Here is a 19,306-nt window from a genome sequence, read left to right as displayed (position 1 = left end):
AAATTTTAAAAAATCAAATAAAATCCAGCAATATATATAAAAAGAGTTATATAATATGACTAAGTGGGTTTTATCCTGGAAATGCAAATGTGGGTCAGTCAATGCAATCCATCATATAGAGAGCCTACAGAAGAAAAACCACATGATCTTATCAACTGATCAGAAAAGGATTTGACAAAACTCAACATCCATTCTTGATTAAAAAGACAAGAACAAAAACCTCTCTGCAAACTAGGAATAGAATCAAACTTCCTAAACCTGATAAAGGGAGTCTTTGGAGGACCTTCAAGATGGCGGAGGAGTAAGACGTAGAGATCACCTTCCTCCCCACAAATATATCAAAAATACATCTGAATGTGGAACAACTCCTACAGAACACCTACTGAACACTGGCAGAAGACCTCAGACTTCCCAAAAGGCAAGAAACTCCCCATGTACCTGGGTGGGGCAAAAGAAAAAATAAAAAACAGAGACAAAGGAATAGGGACAGGACCTGCACCTCTGGGAGCGAGCTATGAAGGAGGAAAAGTTTCCACACACTAGGAAGCCCCTTCACTGGTGGAGACGGGGGGTAGGGGAGTGGGGGGTGGGCGGGGGGAAGCTTCGGAGTCACGGAAGGAGAGCGCAGCAACAGGGGTGCGGAGGGCAAAGCGGAGAGATTACCGCACAGAGGATCGGTGACGACCAGCATTCACCAGCCCGAGAGGCTTGTCTGCTCACCCGCCGGGGCGGGCAGGGGCTGGAAGCTGAGGCTCGGGCTTCGGTCGGATCGCAGGGAGAGGACTGGGGTTGGCGGCATGAACACAGCCTGAAGGGGGGCTAGTGCACCACAGCTAGCCGGGAAGGAGTCCAGGAAAAAGTCTAGAACCGCCTAAGAGGCAAGAGACCATTGTTTCGGGGTGCGCGAGAAGAGGGGAACCAGAGCACCGCCTAAAGGAGCTCCAGAGACAGGCGCGAGCGGCGGCTATCAGCATGGACCCCAGAGACGGACATGAGATGCTAAGGCTGCTGCTGCAGCCACCAAGAAGCCTGTGTGCGAGCACAGGTCACTCTCCACACCTCCCCTCCCGGGAGCCTGTGCAGCCCGCCACTGCCAGGGTCCCGTGATCCAGGGACAACTTCCCTGGGAGAACACATGGCGCGTCTCCGGCTGTTGCAACATCACGCCGGCCTCTGGAATGGCAGGCTCGCCCCGCATTCCACACCCCTCCCACCCGCTGGGCCTGAGTGAGCCAGAGCTCCCTAATCAGCCGCTCCTTTAACCCCCTCCTGTCTGGACAAAGAACAGACACCAGAGGGCGACCTACATGCAGAGGCAGGGCCAAATCCAAAGCTGAACCCCAGGAGCTGTGCGAACAAAGAAGAGAAAGGGAAATTTCTCTGTGCAGCCTCAGGAGCAGCGGATTAAATATCCACAATCAACTTGAGGTACCCTGCATCTGTGGAATACCTGAATAGACAATGAATCATCCCAAAATTGAAGCCGTGGACTTTGGGAGCAACTGTAGACTTGGGGTTTGCTGTATAAGACAGACTAGTTTCTGATTTTTATGTCTATCTTAGTATAGTTTTTACCACTTGTTATCATTGGTGGATATGTTTATTGGTTTGGTTGCTCTCTTCTTTTTTTTATTATATTTAATTTTTTTATTGTAATAATATTTTTTATTTTTTATTTAATAACTTTGTTTTATTTTATTTTATTATTATTTTCTTTCTATTTTTTTCTCCCTTTTCTTCTGAGCAGTGTGTCTGACAGGGTCTTGGTGCTCTGGCCAGGTGTCAGTCCTGAGCCTCTGAGGTAGGAGAGTTGAGTTCAGGACATTGGACCACCAGAGACCTCCTCACCCCACGTAATATCAATTGGTGAGAGCTCTCCCAGAGATCCCCGTCTCAACACTAAGACCCAGGTCCACTCAATGACAAGCAAGATCCAGTGCTGGACACCACATGTCAAACAACTAGCAAGACAGGAATACAACCCCACCGATTAGCAAAGAGGCTGCCTACCATCATAATAAGGTCACAGACACCCCAAAACACACCACTGGATGTGGTCCTGCCCATCAGAAAGACAAGATCCAGCCTCATTCACCAGAACACAGGCACCAGTCCCCTCCACCAAGAACCCTACACAACGCGCTGAACCAACCTTACCCAGTGGGGACAGACACCAAAAACAATGGGAACTATGAAACTGCAGCCTGTGAAAAGGAGACCCCAAACACAGTAAGTTAAGCAAAATGAGAAGACAGAGAAATACACAGCAGATGAAGGAGCAAGGTAAAAACCCACCAGACCAAACAAATGAAGAGGAAATAGGCAGTCTACCTGAAAAAGTATTCAGAGGAATGATAGTAAAGATGATTCTAAATCTTGGAACTAGAATGGAGAAAATGCAAGAAACATTTAACAAGGACCTAGAAGAACTAAAAAGCAAACAAACAGTGATGAACAGCACAATAAATGAAATTAAAAATTCTCTAGAAGGAATCAATAGCAGAATAACTGAGGCAGAAGAAAGGATAAGTGACCTCGATGATAAAATAGTGGAAATCACTACTGCAGAGCAGAATAAAGAAAGAAAGAATGAAAAGAATGGAAGACAGTCTCAGAGACTTCTGGGACAACATTAAACACACCAATGTTTGAATTATAGGGGTCCCAAAGAGGAAGAGAAAAAGAAAGGGTGTGAGAAAATATTTGAAGAGATTATAGTTGAAAACTTCCCTAATATGGGAAAAGAAATAGTCAATAAAGGGCACTACCCTGGTGGCGCAGTGGTTAAGAATCCACCTGCCAATGCAGGGGACATGTGTTCGAGCCCTGGTCTGGGAAGATCCCACATGCCGCGGAGCAATTAAGCCCGTGTGCCACAACTACTGAGCATATGCTCTACAGCCCGTGTGCCACAACTGCTGAAGCCCATGTGCCTAGAGCCCGTGCTCCACAACAAGAGAAGCCACCGCAATGAGAAACCCGCACATCGCAACAGAGTAGCCTGCGCTCGCCGGAACTAGAGAAAGCCCATACGCAGCAACAAAGACACAAAGCAGCCAAAAATAAAATTAATTAATTAATTAATTAAAAAAAAAAAAGAAATAGTCAATCAAGTCCAGGAAGTGCAGAGTCCCATACAGGATAAAAGCAAGGAGAAACACGCCAAGACACATATTAATCAAACTATCAAAAATTAAATACAAAGAAAAAATATTAAAAGCAGCAAGGGAAAAACAACAAATAACATACAAGGGAATCCCCATAAGGTTAAGAGCTGAACTTTCACCAGAAACTCTGCAAGCCAGAAGGGAGTGGCAGGACATATTTAAAGAGATGAAAGGGAAAAACGTACAATGAAGATTACTCTGCCCAGCAAGGATCTCATTCAGATTCAATGGAGAAATTAAAACCTTTACAGACACGCAAAAGCTAAGAGAATTCAGCACCACCAAACCAGCTTTACAACAAATGCTAAAGGAACTTCTCTAGGCAGGGAAACACAAGAGAAGGAAAATACCTACAATAACAAACCCGAAACAATTAAGAAAATGGTAATATGAACATACATATTGATAATTACCTTAAATATAAATGGATTAAATGCTCCCACCAAAAGACATAGATTGGCTGAATGGATACAAAAACAAAACCTGTATATATGCTGTCTACAAGGGACCCACTTCAGACCTAGGGACACATACAGACTGAAAGTGAGTGGATGGAAAAAGATATTCCATGCAAATGGAAATCAAAAGAAAGCTGGAGTAGCAATTCTCATATAAGACCAAATAGAGTTTAAAATAAAGACTATTACAAGAGAAAAAGAAGGACACTACATAATGATCAAGGGATCAATCAAAGAAAAATATATAACAATTGTAAATATGTACTCAACATAGGAGCACCTCAATACACAAGGCAAATGCTAACAGCCATAAAAGGGTAAATCGACAGTAACACAGTAACAGTAGGGGACTTTAACACTGCAGTTTCACCAGTGGACAGATCATCCAAAATGAAAATAAATAAGGAAACACAATCTTTCAATGACACCTTAAACTAGACGGACTTAATTGTTATTTATAGGACATTCCATCAAAAAACAACAGAATACACTTTCTTCTCAAGTGCTCATGGAATATTCTCCAGGATAGATCATATCTTGGGTCACAAATCAAGCCTTGGTAAATTTAAGAAAATTGAAATCCTATTAAGTATCTTTTGCAACCACAACGCTACGAGACTAGATATCAATTATAGGAAAAAACTGTAAAAAATACAAACACATGGAGGCTAAACAATACATTAATAAATAACTAAGAGATAACTGAAGAAATCAAAGAGGAAATCAAAAAATGCCCGGAAACAAATGACAATGAAAACACGACCACTGAAAACCTATGAGATGCAGCAAAAGTAGTTCTAAGAGGGAAGTTTATGGCAATACAATCCTACCTCAAGAAACAAGAAAAATCTGAAATAACAACCTAACCTTACACTTAAAGCAATTAGAGAAGTAAGAACAAAAAAATAACCCAAAGTTAGCGGAAGGAAAGAAATCATAAAAATCAGATCAGAAATAAATGAAAAAGAAATGAAGGAAGCAATAGCAAAGATCAATAAAACTAAAAGCTGGTTCTTTGAGAAGATAAACAAAATTGATAAACCATTAGCCAGACTCATCAAGAAAAAAAGGGAGAAGACTCAAATCAACAGAATTAGAAATGAAAAAGGAGAAGTAACAACCGACACCGCAGAAATATAAAGGATCATGAGAGATTACTAAAAGAAACTATACGCCAATAAAATGGACAACCTGGAAGAAATGGACAAATTCTAAGAGAAGCACAACCTTCTGAGACTGAACCAGGAAGAAATAGAAAATATAAACAGACCAATCACCAGCACTGAAATTGAGACTGTGAATAAAAACCTTCCAACAAACAAAAGCCCAGGACCAGATGGCTTCACAGGCTAATTCTATCAAACATTTAGAGAATAGCTAACACCTATCCTTCTCAAACTCTTCCAAAATGTAGCAGAGGGAGGAGCACTCCCAAACTCATTCTATGAGGCCACCATCACCCTGACACCAAAACCAGTCAAAGATATCACAAACAAAGAAAACTAGAGGCCAATATCACTGATGAAGATAGATGCAAAAATCCTCAACAAAATACTAGCAAACAGAATCCAACAGCACATTAGAAAGATCATACATCATGATCAAGCAGGGTTTATCCCAGGAATGCAAGGATTTTTCAATATACACGAATCAGTCAATGAGATACACCATATTAACTAATTGAAGGATAAAAACCATATGATCATATCAATAGATGCCTAAATAGCTTTTGACAAAATTCAACACCCATTTATGATAAAAACTCTCCAGAAGGTAGGCATAGAGGGAACCTACCCCAACATAATAAAGGTTATATATGACAAACCCACAGCCAACATCATTCTCAATGGTGGAAAACTGAAACCATTTCTACTAAGATCAGGAACAAGACAAGGTTGCCCACTCTCATCACTATTATTCAACATAGTTTTGGAAGTTTTAGTGACAGCAATCAGAGAAGAAAAAGAAATAAAAGGAATCCAAATTGGAAAAGAAGAAGTAAAACCGTGACTGTTTGCAGATGACATGATACTGTACTATACATAGAGAATCCTAATGATGCTACCAGAAAACTACCAGAGCTAATCAATGAATTTGGCAAAGTAGCCAGATACAAAATTAAAGCACAGAAATCTCTTGCATTCCTATGCACTAATGATGAAAAATCTGAAAGAGAAATCAGGGAAACACTCCCATTTACCATTGCAACAAAAAGAATAGAATACCTAGAAATAAAACTACCTAAGGAGACAAAAGACTTACATGCAGAAAACTATAAGACACTGATGAAAGAAATTAAAGGAGATACAAACAGATGGAGAGATATACAATGTTCTTGAATTGGAAGAATTAACATTGTGAAAATGACTATACTACCCAAAGCAATCTACAGACTCACTGCAATCTCTAACAAACTACCAATGGCATTTCTCACAGAGCTAGAAAAAAAATTGACAATTTGTATGGAAACACAAAAGACCCTGAATAGCCAACGCAATCTTGAGAAAGAAAAATGGAGTGGGAGGAATCAGGCTCCCTGACTTCAGACTATACTACAAAGCTACAATAATCAAGACAGTATGGTACTGGCACAAAAACAGACATATAGATCAATGGAACAGGATAGAAAGCCCAGAGATAAACCCACACACATATGGTCACCTTAACTTTGATAAAGGAGACAAGAATATACAGTGGAGAAAAGACAGCCTCTTCAATAAGTGGTGCTGGGAAAACTGGACAGGTACATGTAAAAAAATGAAATTAGAACACTCCCTAACACCATATACAAAAATAAACTCAAAATGGATTAAAGACCTAAATGTAAGGCCAGACACTAGAAAACTCTTAGAGGAAAACATAGGCAGAACACTCTATGACATACATCACAGCAAGATCCTTTTTGACCCACCTCCTAGAGAAATGGAAATAAAAACAAAAATAAACACATGGGACCTAATGAAACTTAATAGATTTTGCACAGCAAAGGAAACCATAAACAAGATGAAAGACCATCCTCAGAATGGGAGAAAATATTTGCAAATGAAGCCACTGACAAAGGATTAATCTCCAAAATTTACAAGCAGCTCATACAGCTCAATATCAAAAAAAACAAACAACCCAATCCAAAAATGGGCAGAAGACCTAAACAGACATTTCTCCAAAGAAGATATACAGATTGCCAACAAACACATGAAAGGATGCTCAACATCACTACTCATTAGAGAAATGCAAATCATATCTACAATGAGGTATCACCTCACACCAGTCAGAATGGCCAACATCAAAAAATCTACAAACAATAAATGCTGGAGAGGGTATGGAGAAAAGGGTACCCTCTTGCACTGTTGGTGGGAATGTAAATTGATACAGCCACTATGCAGAACAGTATGGAGGTTCCTTAAAACACTAAAGATAGAATTACCATATGACCCAGCAATCCCACTACTGAGCATATACCCTGAGAAAACCATAATTCAAAAAGAGACATGTACCACAATATTCATTGCAGCACTATTTACAATAGCCAGGACATGGAAGCAACCTAAGTCTCCATCAACAGATGAATGGATAAAGAAGATGTGGCACATATGTACAATGGAATATTACTCAGCCATTAAAAGAAATGAAATTGAGTTATTTGTAGTGAGGTGGATGGACCTAGAGACTGTTATACAGAGTGAAATAAGTCAGAAAGAGAAAAACAAATACCGTATGTTAACACATATACATGGAATCTAAAAAAAAAAAAAAAAAAAAAGAATGGTTCTGAAGAACCTAGGGGCAGAACAGGAATAAATATGCAGATGTAGAGAATGGACTTGAGGACATGGGGAGGGGAAAGGGTAAGCTGGGATGAAGTGAGAGAGTGGCATTGACCTATATACACTACCAAATGTAAAATAGATAGCTCGTGCGAAGCAGCCACATAGCACAAGGAGATCAGCTCCATGCTTTGTGACCACTTAGAGGGGTGGGATAGGGACAGTGGGAGGGATACCCAAAGGGAGGAGATATGGAGATATACTTATACGTATAGGTGATTCACTTTGTTATACAGCAGAAACTAACACAACATTGTAAAGCAATTATACTCCAATAAAGATGTTTAATTAATTAATTTAATTAATTAATAAAGGGCATGTTCAATAAACCTTTAAATATCATCATACTTAATGGTAAAAGAATGAGTGCTTTTCCCCTGAGATGAGAAATATGCCAAGGATATAAACTCTTATCATTTTTATTCAACATTACACTAGAAGCCTAACATGTACAATAAGGTAATAACCAAAAAAGCCTACATATTGGGAACAAATACATAAAACTCTCCTTATTTGCAGATGATATGATTGTCCACATAGCTAATCCCAAGGTGTTTACAGAAACAACAGCAACAATTACAGCAACAGCAACAACAGTAAAACTCCTCATAATAAGTAAATTTATGATTGTCACATGATACAAGATCACCACCCAAAAATCAATTGGATTTCTATCTTCTAGCAATAAACAATCACAAGCCAACATTAAAATCACAACACCAGTTACAATAGCTCCAAAATGTAAATAGGTATAAATCTAACAAAACATGTGCAGGATCTGTTTGCTAAAAACTATAAAACATTAATGAAAGTAATCAAAGAGGACCTAAATAAGTTGAAAGACTTACTATGTCCATGGATTGGAAGACTCAACACTGTAAAGATGTAAATTCTCCCTAACTGATAAATAGATTCAATGAAATTTAATCATTGATTAAATGATTAATCATTAATCATTTAATAGATTAAATGAAATTTTATCTAAATTCCAGCAAAATTTCTGTAAATATATGCAAACCAATTTTTACATTTGTATGGAATAGTCAAAACAATTTTGAAAAAGAAGAATAAAGTTAGAAGAATCATGCTACTTTATTCTAGTATTTCCTAAGAATTTACAGTAATGAAGACAACGTGGTACTAGTGAAAGTTTAGACATATTGAAGGATCAATTTCCATTGAGGATGCAAAATTAAACCTACACAAATATGGCCAATTAGTTATGACAAAGTTTCAAAGACAGTTCAGTATAGAAAGGTAGTCATTTCAGTTAATGGTATTGGGATCATTGGACGTTCATATGCAGAAAAAGATACAATAGGCTATACTCCAATATAAAATTAAAAGTTAAAAAAAAATACAAATGAACTTATTTACAAAACAAAAGCAGACTTATAGATACTGAAAATAAACTTATGGTTACCAAAGGGGAAATGTGGGAGGTGGGAGGAATAATTCAGGAGCTTGGGATAAACACATGCATACTACTATATATAAGATAGATAACCAACAAGGACCTACTGTATAGCATAGGGAACTCTACCCAATAGTCTGTGATAACCTATATGAGAAAAGAATCTAAAAATGAATGAATATATGTATATGTATAATTGAATCACTGCTGTACACCTGAAACTAACACAACATTATAAATCAACTAAACTCCAATAAAATTAAAATTTTTTTTTAAATTTAAAAAAAGGAAAGCAAAGCATCTTCTCGCTAGAGGAGTCAAGACTCATGGCCAACAAAAAGAATGAATGATATTGTTAAAAATTAAGAAATGGTATGACAACAGTGAAAAGAAACTGTATCATATAGGAGAAGAAGAAAGAAAATATAATATGTAAATATTAAAGAATCTAACCTAGAGAAAACAAAGCAAATAAGAAACAGAGGGAAATTTTTCAGAAGAGCTTTAAGTAATAGAATAAGTCAACAACAACAACATGAATTTGACAATATAAGAGCACAAAGATTAGAATATAAAGGATACTATAATATGAAAAGGGAAAATGCTTTTCTTGGAAATAAAATGAGGATAAAAACGATGTCATTAAATATAAGCAAGATAAGAACAAGAAACAAATTAAGACTGAAAGAGCAAGAAACAAAATCAACTTACTTATCTTTAGAAAAATGTTATGATCACCACAGTAATGTAAAGGAACATGGGGTACTTAAAGAAACACAGAGAAACTGCTAACATAGTTTCTCTATATAGGCCCCTAACAAATATATAATTGGTGTCCTAGAAGAATAATAACAAGTGGAACAAGAAAAGAATTACAAAGATATTATTACAAGACAGTATCCCTGAAACGGAGAATGAAATCTGCACAATGAATGAACATGAAAATCAGGTACAGCATTCTTTACATTGATATATGTCCCTTTAAGTTAATGAACTTCAAGAATGAAAAAATAATTACTGAGGCATCAGAAAAAGCTAATCACCTCCAAGGGGAAAAAAAATCAAGCCTCAGACATGTCAACATTTCATGCTCAACTGTAAATGAGAATTGTCTGCAGTGTGCTGTCCAATATGAGAGCTACTAGCTGCACATGGCCTTTGAGCCTTGAAATGTGGCTAGTTCAAACTGAGATGTGCTGTAAGTGTAAAATACGTGCTTGATTTTAAAGACTTACTATGCAAAACAGAATTTAAAAATCTCATTAATAATGTTTTATATAGACTACATGTTAAAATGACATTTTGACATATTGGGTTGAATAAAATTTATTATTAAAACTAATTTTACCTGTTCTACACATTATTTTTGTTTTGTTTTGTTTTGTTGGGTTTTTTTAATAGCAATTTATTTTATTCTCATTAAATTTTCTCTCTTTTTTTAACATCTTTATTGGAGTAATTGCTTTACAATGTTGTGTTAGTTTCTGCTGTATAACAAAGTGAATCAGCTATATGTATACATATATCCCCATATCCCCTCCCTCCCAATCTCTCTATCCCGCCCCTCTATGTTGTCACAAAGCACCAAGCTGATCTCCCTGTGCTATGCAGTTGCTTCCTACTAGCTATCTATTTTACATTTGGTAGTGTATATATGTCCATGCTACTATCTGACTTTGTCCCAGCCACCATGGAGAACAGTATGGAGGTTCCTTAAAAAACTAAAAACTAAAAATAGAAAACTATAAGTCAAAAAGAGTCATGTACCACAATGTTCATTGCAGCACAATTTACAATAGCCAGGACTGGAAGCAACCTAAGTGTCCATCGACAGATGAATGGATAAGGAAGATGTTGCACACATATACAAGGGAATATTACTCAGCCATAAAAAGAAATGAAATTGGGTTATTTGTAGTGAGGTGGATGGACCTAGAGTCTGTCATACAGAGTGAAATAAGTCAGAAAGAGAAAAACAAATACCGTATGTTAACACATATACATGGAATCTAAAAAAAAAAAAAAATAGTTCTTATGAACCTAGGGGCAGGACAGGAATAAAGATGCCAACTTACAGAATGGAAGGGTAAGCTGGGACTACACATTATTTTCAATGTGACTACTAGAAAAATTTAAATTACATATGTGGTTAGCATTATATGTCTATCAGATAACATTGACCTACACAGTTCTTTAGGAAAGAATATAATAACCACCCAAGATGTTTTAAAGTAATTTTTAGCAGGCATACATTTTTTAATATAAAAAAAGGAAATTCAGATCTTATAAAACTTTACTGAAGAAACTCCTTGATGAAATTCAGAAAAGAATCAAAATAAAGGACTCAAAATTGAAGAAGTCATGGTAAAGAGGGCTAGTGATGAGCACTGTATCCATTTAAATGTAATAATACAAAAAAATACAGGAATTACGGTTACAAAGCAGATTATAAGTATTATAAATCTTGATAATATAAAAAGTAACAATATAACAGGGGTCAACAAACTTCCTGAAAAGGGCCAGATAGTAAATATTTTAGGCTTTGTGGGCCATATGGTCTCTGTCAAGACGATTGAATTTCACTGCTGTAGCTCAAAAGCAGGAATGGATCACACATAAACAAATGGGTTTGGCTGTTACACTAACACTTTACTTACAAAAACAGGGACATTTGTCCCCATCAAGACTACTCAGTTTCACTGCTGTAACCCAAAAGCGAGGCTAGACAATACAATAAAAAAATGAGCATAACAGTTGAGCAAGTTACAATAAAACTTTATTTACAAAAACAGGCAGCAAGCCAGATTTGGTTGTAGTTTCCTAACCTTATAACAGAGGGAAGGGAAAAGAAATGTGGTACAATAAAATCCCCATCTTCATAGTGAGTGTTTAAAAACTATCATCTAAAATTGAAATATATTGTTTTTTTAAACACATAAAATCCATTTTTTAATTTTATATAATTTCCTTTAAAGAGGACTTTTCACAGAAAATAATATCTTTGGAGATTAAGAAATCAGTCTAAAATTCATTTATTTCCTCCATTTCACCTAAGTTTGATTTTATCTATCAGTTCAATTCAAATAATGTTGAAGAAAATTTCTTATTTAAGAAAATTACCCATAGATTCTTTTCTATGTCACAGGATTAATGTATTCCTTCATTGTTGCTGTTTAACTTTTTTTATAACCACATCCCCAAAAATGAGTATGATTACATTTCTCTAAAATGGTCATTGAAAAATATTTTTACCCATCAATTTCACTTGCAACTGAAAAACTTCAGAGTATAAAATAAGCAATTGTGTTACAATTACGATCTGCCATGTGGGTCTAACATTCTCCAGATTTGACCCATCAGAACCATCCCTGCTTTTTCTCTGAGCTCCATACTGTTTTTCTGTAAAGCGTTAGCTATACTTTAAAATAAGCCACTGTTTTTGTTTTTTCAGCTTAGGCTCATTGGTCATCTCAGGTCAAATATCCTGATACTCTGTGATCCCCTCTCATATCATCTGACCCTAAAAATATATCCCTCCAAAGTCAAAGAATGTGTTTTTCTCTTCAAGTCGTTTTGACAGATATCCAATTCCTAAACTAAAGAATTATAACAAATGGAATTTAGGGCGTGAAGACCACTGAGGGGAGAAAATCCTTTCATCAAGACCATTGTGTCCAGTCACCATTTCTGCTCTAGTTTTTGTCCTTTAGTTAGGAAAAAAAAAAAAAAGCCCATTCTCTGAAGGTAGAGTCCTGTTCATAGAACACAACTAAAATCAAAAGGGACTTCCCAGTTCTCTGAGAAAAACAGCAACTGGAGCTTCATAAGAAAGTGCCAGTAACTCATAAACAACTCAGATATCTTTTACAAGGGAGATTAATTTCCAAAACGATAAATCTTTTGCCTGATACTTGTTCAAACATGAACTCAAACTGCCTGAACCCTTTACCAGATACTGTCTTTCAGGATAATTTCTTTTTTTAATACTTGAAAAATCTTACTACAATTCCATGCATGGCTAGAGCAACTTGAGCAAGGTTGCCAATCATTAATTAAATGCTAACTATTTAAATGTTAATGCTTTTAATAACTTCTACCATGTATTTGAACATTAATCCAAATATAATGGTTCAGGACTAAAAAGAAAAAAAGAAAAGCTTTTTAACCTGAATAATCCCCATAATCCCTCACAAGTAATCTCATCTCAATAACCATCCATTTTCTGAAAATCGCCCTCACTATGATAGAAACAGTTTATCGTAGAAGAAGAAAAATGAAGTTCCCCATACTGTCCCAATTATATCTATTTTCTTCTGATCTCATCATGGTTCTTAGGCTTTGTCGTCTTGGTGGCAATGTATATTGTGAATTGTAAATTTTTATGATAGATATATTTACTCAAAGATCATTCAAATACTTAAAAACAATGGACTCTTGAAGAGAAAAATCTATTCCAGACTTCAGATAGGATAATTCTCCTGGACTCCTTAAATAGTAAGGTACATCATCAAACCCAAAGTGCCAAACACTCAGGGTCCCTACAGAAATAGTCATTGTGTTTGTTCAGCTGCACATAACCCCACCTATCTCAGCCCCATGCATGCCTGGTATATTTAGTAACCGTTCAAGTTGCTTATCTTTCTTTAGCATATTCCTTAATAATCCTAAGTAAGAAACTTCTGCCACTCTAAAAATGTTTGCCCATTTTGCTTAGAGTCAATGAGTCTTTTGGTTTCATATTCTTTCACCCATGCTCTGACTCAGAGGAGTTTATCACTTCTCCACAAAATTCCTTTAAAGGAGTTTAGATATGAGATTGTATTAGCAATGTAAGAATCACCGGTGTCTGCATCCACAAGAGTAGCATTGTGGTAACCACCCAAAGGCAATATGAGAGTCAGAATGGCTGGGCCAATGAAGCCCATTGCTTTGCTGCAGGATGTCTTGATTTTTACATCTTAGTCAGTGATGAGGAGAGGAGTGAGTAAGGGCTATGGTGAATTTGTATTAATATATCCAAAATATTGGTAGGTGCTTTCTGGATTCCAAAGAAAAAGGATTAACTACTAAATAATTTCTAATCAAGCCTCAACAAATTTTTGTTCCAGGAAGACAAGGAGAAGTTGCTGTATTTGTTCTTTTTTTTTTTTTCAATTATGAATAAAGAAGGAAATAAAAAGGAACACAGGTATTTAAACAGCAACATCTGAGATCTAGATTCAATTCTGGAAGGATGTTTAGACACATCAGTTAAATATAGAAATGATTTACTGGATGAGTTTGTAAACTTCCCACATGTCAGGGTTTTAAGATCCTGAACAGTCATTAGAAAACAACCACTTACTCTGGACTTACAAATAATCACTTTCAAAAAAAAAATCATGGGTCCAAAAACTTTAATATGTCTCCCTCACTAGTACTGACAATCTAATACTATGGTTACAAGCATGGCTTCTGAGCCAAACTTCTTGAGCTCAAATCCAAGCTCTGCCATTTATGAGCTTGGTCAAGTTATTTATGAGCTTGGTCAAGTTAATCTTTTGGTGACTCAGTTTCCTTGTCTGTAAAAGTATCCACTTCAAAAGACTGTTGTAAAAATTAAATGTGTTAATTTAATGTGCCTGGTGCATGGTGAGCATTACCTGTGATGGTTGCTATATTTTTATTGCACATCTCACCTTTCACTTCTCACCAGGATAAAATACTTTGTTTAAATTTAATTTGCTTAATGTCTTTATAGATGTAGCCTACTATGGTAACCTGGCATAAAGGCAAAGAGAGGTGAATTATTAAATTCTATTATTCCTCATCTATTCACTCACTTTATGTGTTCACTCATTTATTCATCTGGCGTGTATCGAACATCTATTATGAACCCTGTAGAGTGTAGGACCCTGAGGGCACAAAGGCAAATAAAATATAATCTTCAGGGAACAAGAGCAAGGCATGTATGCTACTAAGCACATCAATGTCACAGGTCTTATGATAGAAGAATGAACAGTGCACAGTGGAGGTATGAGTGAGGGAAAGAAGAATTCCACCCTGGAGAAGCGTTAGGAAAACTCCATTGAAGAAGGGTCCTTTGAGCTGAGTACTGAAAGATGAGCAAAGTTTCCCTGGGGTCTGGGTCAGTTTGAGAACAGGTTCTTCTACATACTCAATACAGTAGCCTTAAAAAGAAAACATAGCCCAGCTTGAAAGAAGGAAAAGGGAACAAACCCATAAGTTCAAGACATGAGAGGGAAATCAAATGCAAAGAAGTCAATCAAGCTGACTTAGCAGCCTCCCAAGGGGTTGTCAGCCCTCCTGAGGAATGGAGGCTGCGTTTTAATGTCCAGGCAAGAAAAAGAAAAGGATACAACCCATGTGAGGTGGAGAGCTGAACTGAGATCTCTGCACTTAGCCAGGGCCATCTATGAAAAGGTAACTAGAAACACTCTACCCACAAGCCTAGAGAAGCAGCAAGTACGTTTGCCATCTGCCTGAAAGTCAGAGTGGGGAAAAATTTGAAAACCCCAAACCCAAGCTACACATGTATGTGAGGGTCCAATTTATATTTTCCCCATGGTATCAAAATCCCAAGCTAAGACATTAGCATAAAGCTGGTGTAGGACCCAAGAAACCACTAGAAAACTAGTCAAATTGGTACTTCCACTGCCTAAAGCACTACTCCCATGGGGGAAAAATCAACCCCTACGGAAGATGATCTCAAAATAAAATAAAAATAAAACATATCATACAGGGACTTCCCTGGTGGCGCAGTGGTTAAGAATCTGCCTACCAATGCAGGGGACACAGGTTCAAGCCCTGGTCCAGGAAGATCCCACATGCCACAGAGCAACGAAGCCTGTGCACCACAACTACTGCGTCTGCGCTCTAGAGCCCTCAAGCCACAACTACTGAGCCTGTGTGCCACAACTACCAAAGCCCGCGCACCTAGAGCCCATGCTCCACAACAAGAGAAGCCACTGCAGTGAGAAGCCTGTGTACTGCAAGGAAGAGCAGCCCTGCTCGCTACAACTAGAGAAAGCCCGCGCGCAGCAACAAAAACCCAACGCAGCCAAAAACAAATTAATTAATTAATTAATTAAAAATAAAATATCACACAGAGACACACTAGGAATCAATCCATCATCACAAGACAGAGTCAGTAAACATAACAAATGGAAAATTCACATCACAAAGACTAGATATAATAGATCTGAGCAAGACTTTAAAATAAATATGTTTTAAATAACCAAGGAGATAAAAGAAGGGATAGAAACAATGAGAGAACAGGATAATGATGAAAAAAGACAAAAAGCAGAGGTTAATGCAGCATGGTCCCTTTAGATAATTACTTGGAACTCAGCACCTCTAAAGTGGGTAGGTGGGTGGGGAGTGGAGACATGTGGGGTGATTGTGTGTACTGGTGGGGGAGCAGATGGGGGAAAATGGAGACGATGCATCAAGAGATAACCCCTGAGAGGTGGACAGGATCAAGTTATGCAGGGTCTTGGACGGTATCCTAAAAAGTTTAACTTTACCCCTTAGCAAAGGGAAGACTTCGAAAAGTTTTAATCAAGAAAGTAATGAATAGATTTCTTTTAGAATGTTCTCGGCAGTAATTGGAGAATGCTTGAAGGGAGATAAGAATGAAAAAATGGAGACTATGCAGAGGATTTTTTTACAGTAGACCATATATCTTTAGTTCCAAACTGAATTTACAGGCCCAAGGAACATTCATATACACTAACCAGAGTTCCAAACTTGGATTGCCCTGCAAGCACCAGCAGAGCCCCAGAAGCTGCAGGACTGCTCCCAGCCTTAACACACATGGAGCACTTATGCTTTCAAACTTTCCAGATATTGGGGGTACAGAGAGAAATAAAACATGAGCTCTGTGTTTCTCTCCTCCAAGTTCTCACAAACTAACAAGAGAATGAGACATGAACATAAATAATCATTACGCAATGTGATGTATATAAGAGAGGTACGAACAGAACACTATGGAGGCTGGGGCAGAGGGCTGTAGACAAAGGCATTACAGAAGACGTTTGAGTTGAACCTTGAAAGAAGAATAAGAACATTCAAGGTAGAAGGAATTTTGTAACTGCAAAGGCTCATCAATATGATGTAGTTTCAGGAAGACTTCCAATGAACTTCATATCGTGGTGATATTCTGTCATATGAGTCATCATGCTTTGTACATGAAGAATAAAGCTTTACCTTCAGGGAGCTTCTAATGTAATAATAATTCTTTTTTTCACTTTTTTATATTTTTAATTATAGTTAATTTACAATATCTTGTTAGTTTCAGGTATACAGCACAGTGATTCAGTTATTTTTTTCCAATTCTTTTCCCTTATCAAAATATTGAGTATAGTTTCCTATGTTATACAGTAGGTCCTTGTTGATTATCTATTTTATATATAGTAGTGTGTGTATGTTAATCCCAACCTCCTAATTTATCCCTCCCCCTCCCCCTCCCCCCGCTTTCCCCTTTGGTAACCATAAGTTTGTTTTCTATATCTGTGAGTCTCTCTGTTTTGTAAATAAGTTCATTTGTATCATTTTTTTCTAGATTCCACATATAAGTGATATAATATAATATTTGTCTTTCTCTGTCTGACTAGTATGATAATCTCTAGGTCTCTCCTGGTTGTTGTAAGTGGCATTATTTCATTCTTTTTATGGTTGAGTAATAATCCATTGTATATATATATATACTACATTTTCTTTACCCATTCATCTGTTGATGGACATTTAGGTTGCTTCCATGTCTTGGCTATTGCAAATAATGTTGCTCTGAACATTGGGGTGCATATACATTTTCAAATTAGAGTTTTTGTATTTTCTGGATATATACCCAGGAGTGGGATTGCTGGATCATATGGTTATAATTCTTTATTTTGGTAAACCATAAACATTTTACAAGCATTACACACATTCTCTTATGTTATCCCCACAATAACTCTGCAAGGTTGGTCTTATTCTACCCATTTTGAGATGAAGAAATTTATTAACAGAAAAGTAATTAAAAATAAGTGTGTGTTATCATGGTAGTGGGTCCACAGTAGTTCCAGCTCACAGAGAAATTCACAACTGTTGTGGTCAGTTGTGAATCTAGGCCAGAACACCATGTTTTTCTTTCACTCTTCCTGCTCTGACAAGGTGACTGTAGGGTGGCAGAATACGCCACCCCAAAATATGCCACTTCTGGCATAAGGATTATTTTGAGCTGAAGGCAGTTGAGAAGAAGCAGATATAAGAAAAGTTCTCTGTAATCCTCCTATTTGCCTAAAAGCAGGACATAAATTTACAAAGGTATCCCCTCTCCCTTCTCTACCAGGAAGGACAAAAGTTAATCACCAGAGATAAGTTAGGTTCTTATCAGCCTGGAGAAGGCACCAGGGGGATCCACATAACAAACTTTCCTAATTAGCCTTTATCTACCATTAGTTCCCCATATATTTGCCTTCCTACAGTTTACTGTCCTAGAAGCTCAAAGTTCTTCTCCTTTGTCTTGTCATGTTTCTAAAAATGTAGTTAATGTTCCTTTGCTAAGGTGCTATATAAGCCCAAATTCTGCCAACCTTTTGAGTTACTCATCTCTGAGTACTCCCATGTGTTAAGTGTGAAACACATGCAAATAAATCTGTTTGCTGTTCTCTTGTTAATCTGTCTTTTGTTTGTCCAATTTACAGAGCTCCAGCCAGAAAACCCAGGAGAGTAGCACAGAAAAAAAAATTCCCCTCCCCTGAAAGTACTCCACCTCTGTTCAGCGGACAAATCCAGAACTTTTGGCTGGTGGGTTGTCCAGGGACAACAGATTACTGAGGGCGAGTTGATCTCAAGAAGAGTGTGGCATTGACACCCTGCACGTCCTGGTCCTTCCTTCTACTCCCTAGTTCCACTCTGATGATTCTGCGGCCTCCAGACCTTCCTCTCATGTACCAATCGCCCTTTTGCCATGTTCTCCTCAGGGTCTCAGTCCCAGACTTATATGGTGTTTACAAGCAAGCATCTGAAACTGCTTGCGTGGGTGTTTGATTAGAGTCTGGGAGTGCCCCTGGGTTGAAGTGAAGGTAAGACAGAGGGAAAGGGAAATACACAGATATCAGGTTAATATTCAAAATAACCTCTTCATTTGTGTTGCAGCCTACAGAGGAAATTGGAGATCAGAAAAGGAACCGCTAATTTAAACTTAGGAAATGTGCCAAGACCAGAGCTGGGCTGGGATGGAAAAGAGGCATTTGGAAAGGAGAAAGAAGCTTATAAGTCTGAGGACTGGATGGGACCTGAGAGATCTTGGGAGTCTGTCCTCCTGTCACCTTTGCATCTTGACCTGGTGGGAAGAGACACGTAAGCAAAGATCCAGCTTGGACCAAATGGAGCCCTGAGAGGAGGCCAACCTAACAAAAGATGTCATTAATGTCAGGAAATGGTGGGAGAACAGGAGGA

At 37.6% G+C, this 19,306-nt stretch overlaps 1 long non-coding RNA gene across 1 annotated transcript in view; it reads right to left on the bottom strand.

The window, feature by feature from the left end:
• The window catches only part of LOC309660136, a 67,188-nt gene that overhangs the window by 28,442 nt on the left and 19,440 nt on the right, over positions 1-19,306 (bottom strand). The gene's annotated exons all lie outside the window — the stretch shown is intronic.

Source organism: Balaenoptera physalus (assembly GCF_965194825.1).
Source record: "Balaenoptera physalus genome assembly, chromosome: 4".
Lineage (NCBI taxonomy): Eukaryota > Metazoa > Chordata > Mammalia > Artiodactyla > Balaenopteridae > Balaenoptera > Balaenoptera physalus.
The sequence above is the reverse complement of the archived record's forward strand: the minus strand, read 5'-3'. Positions and strand labels throughout refer to the sequence as shown.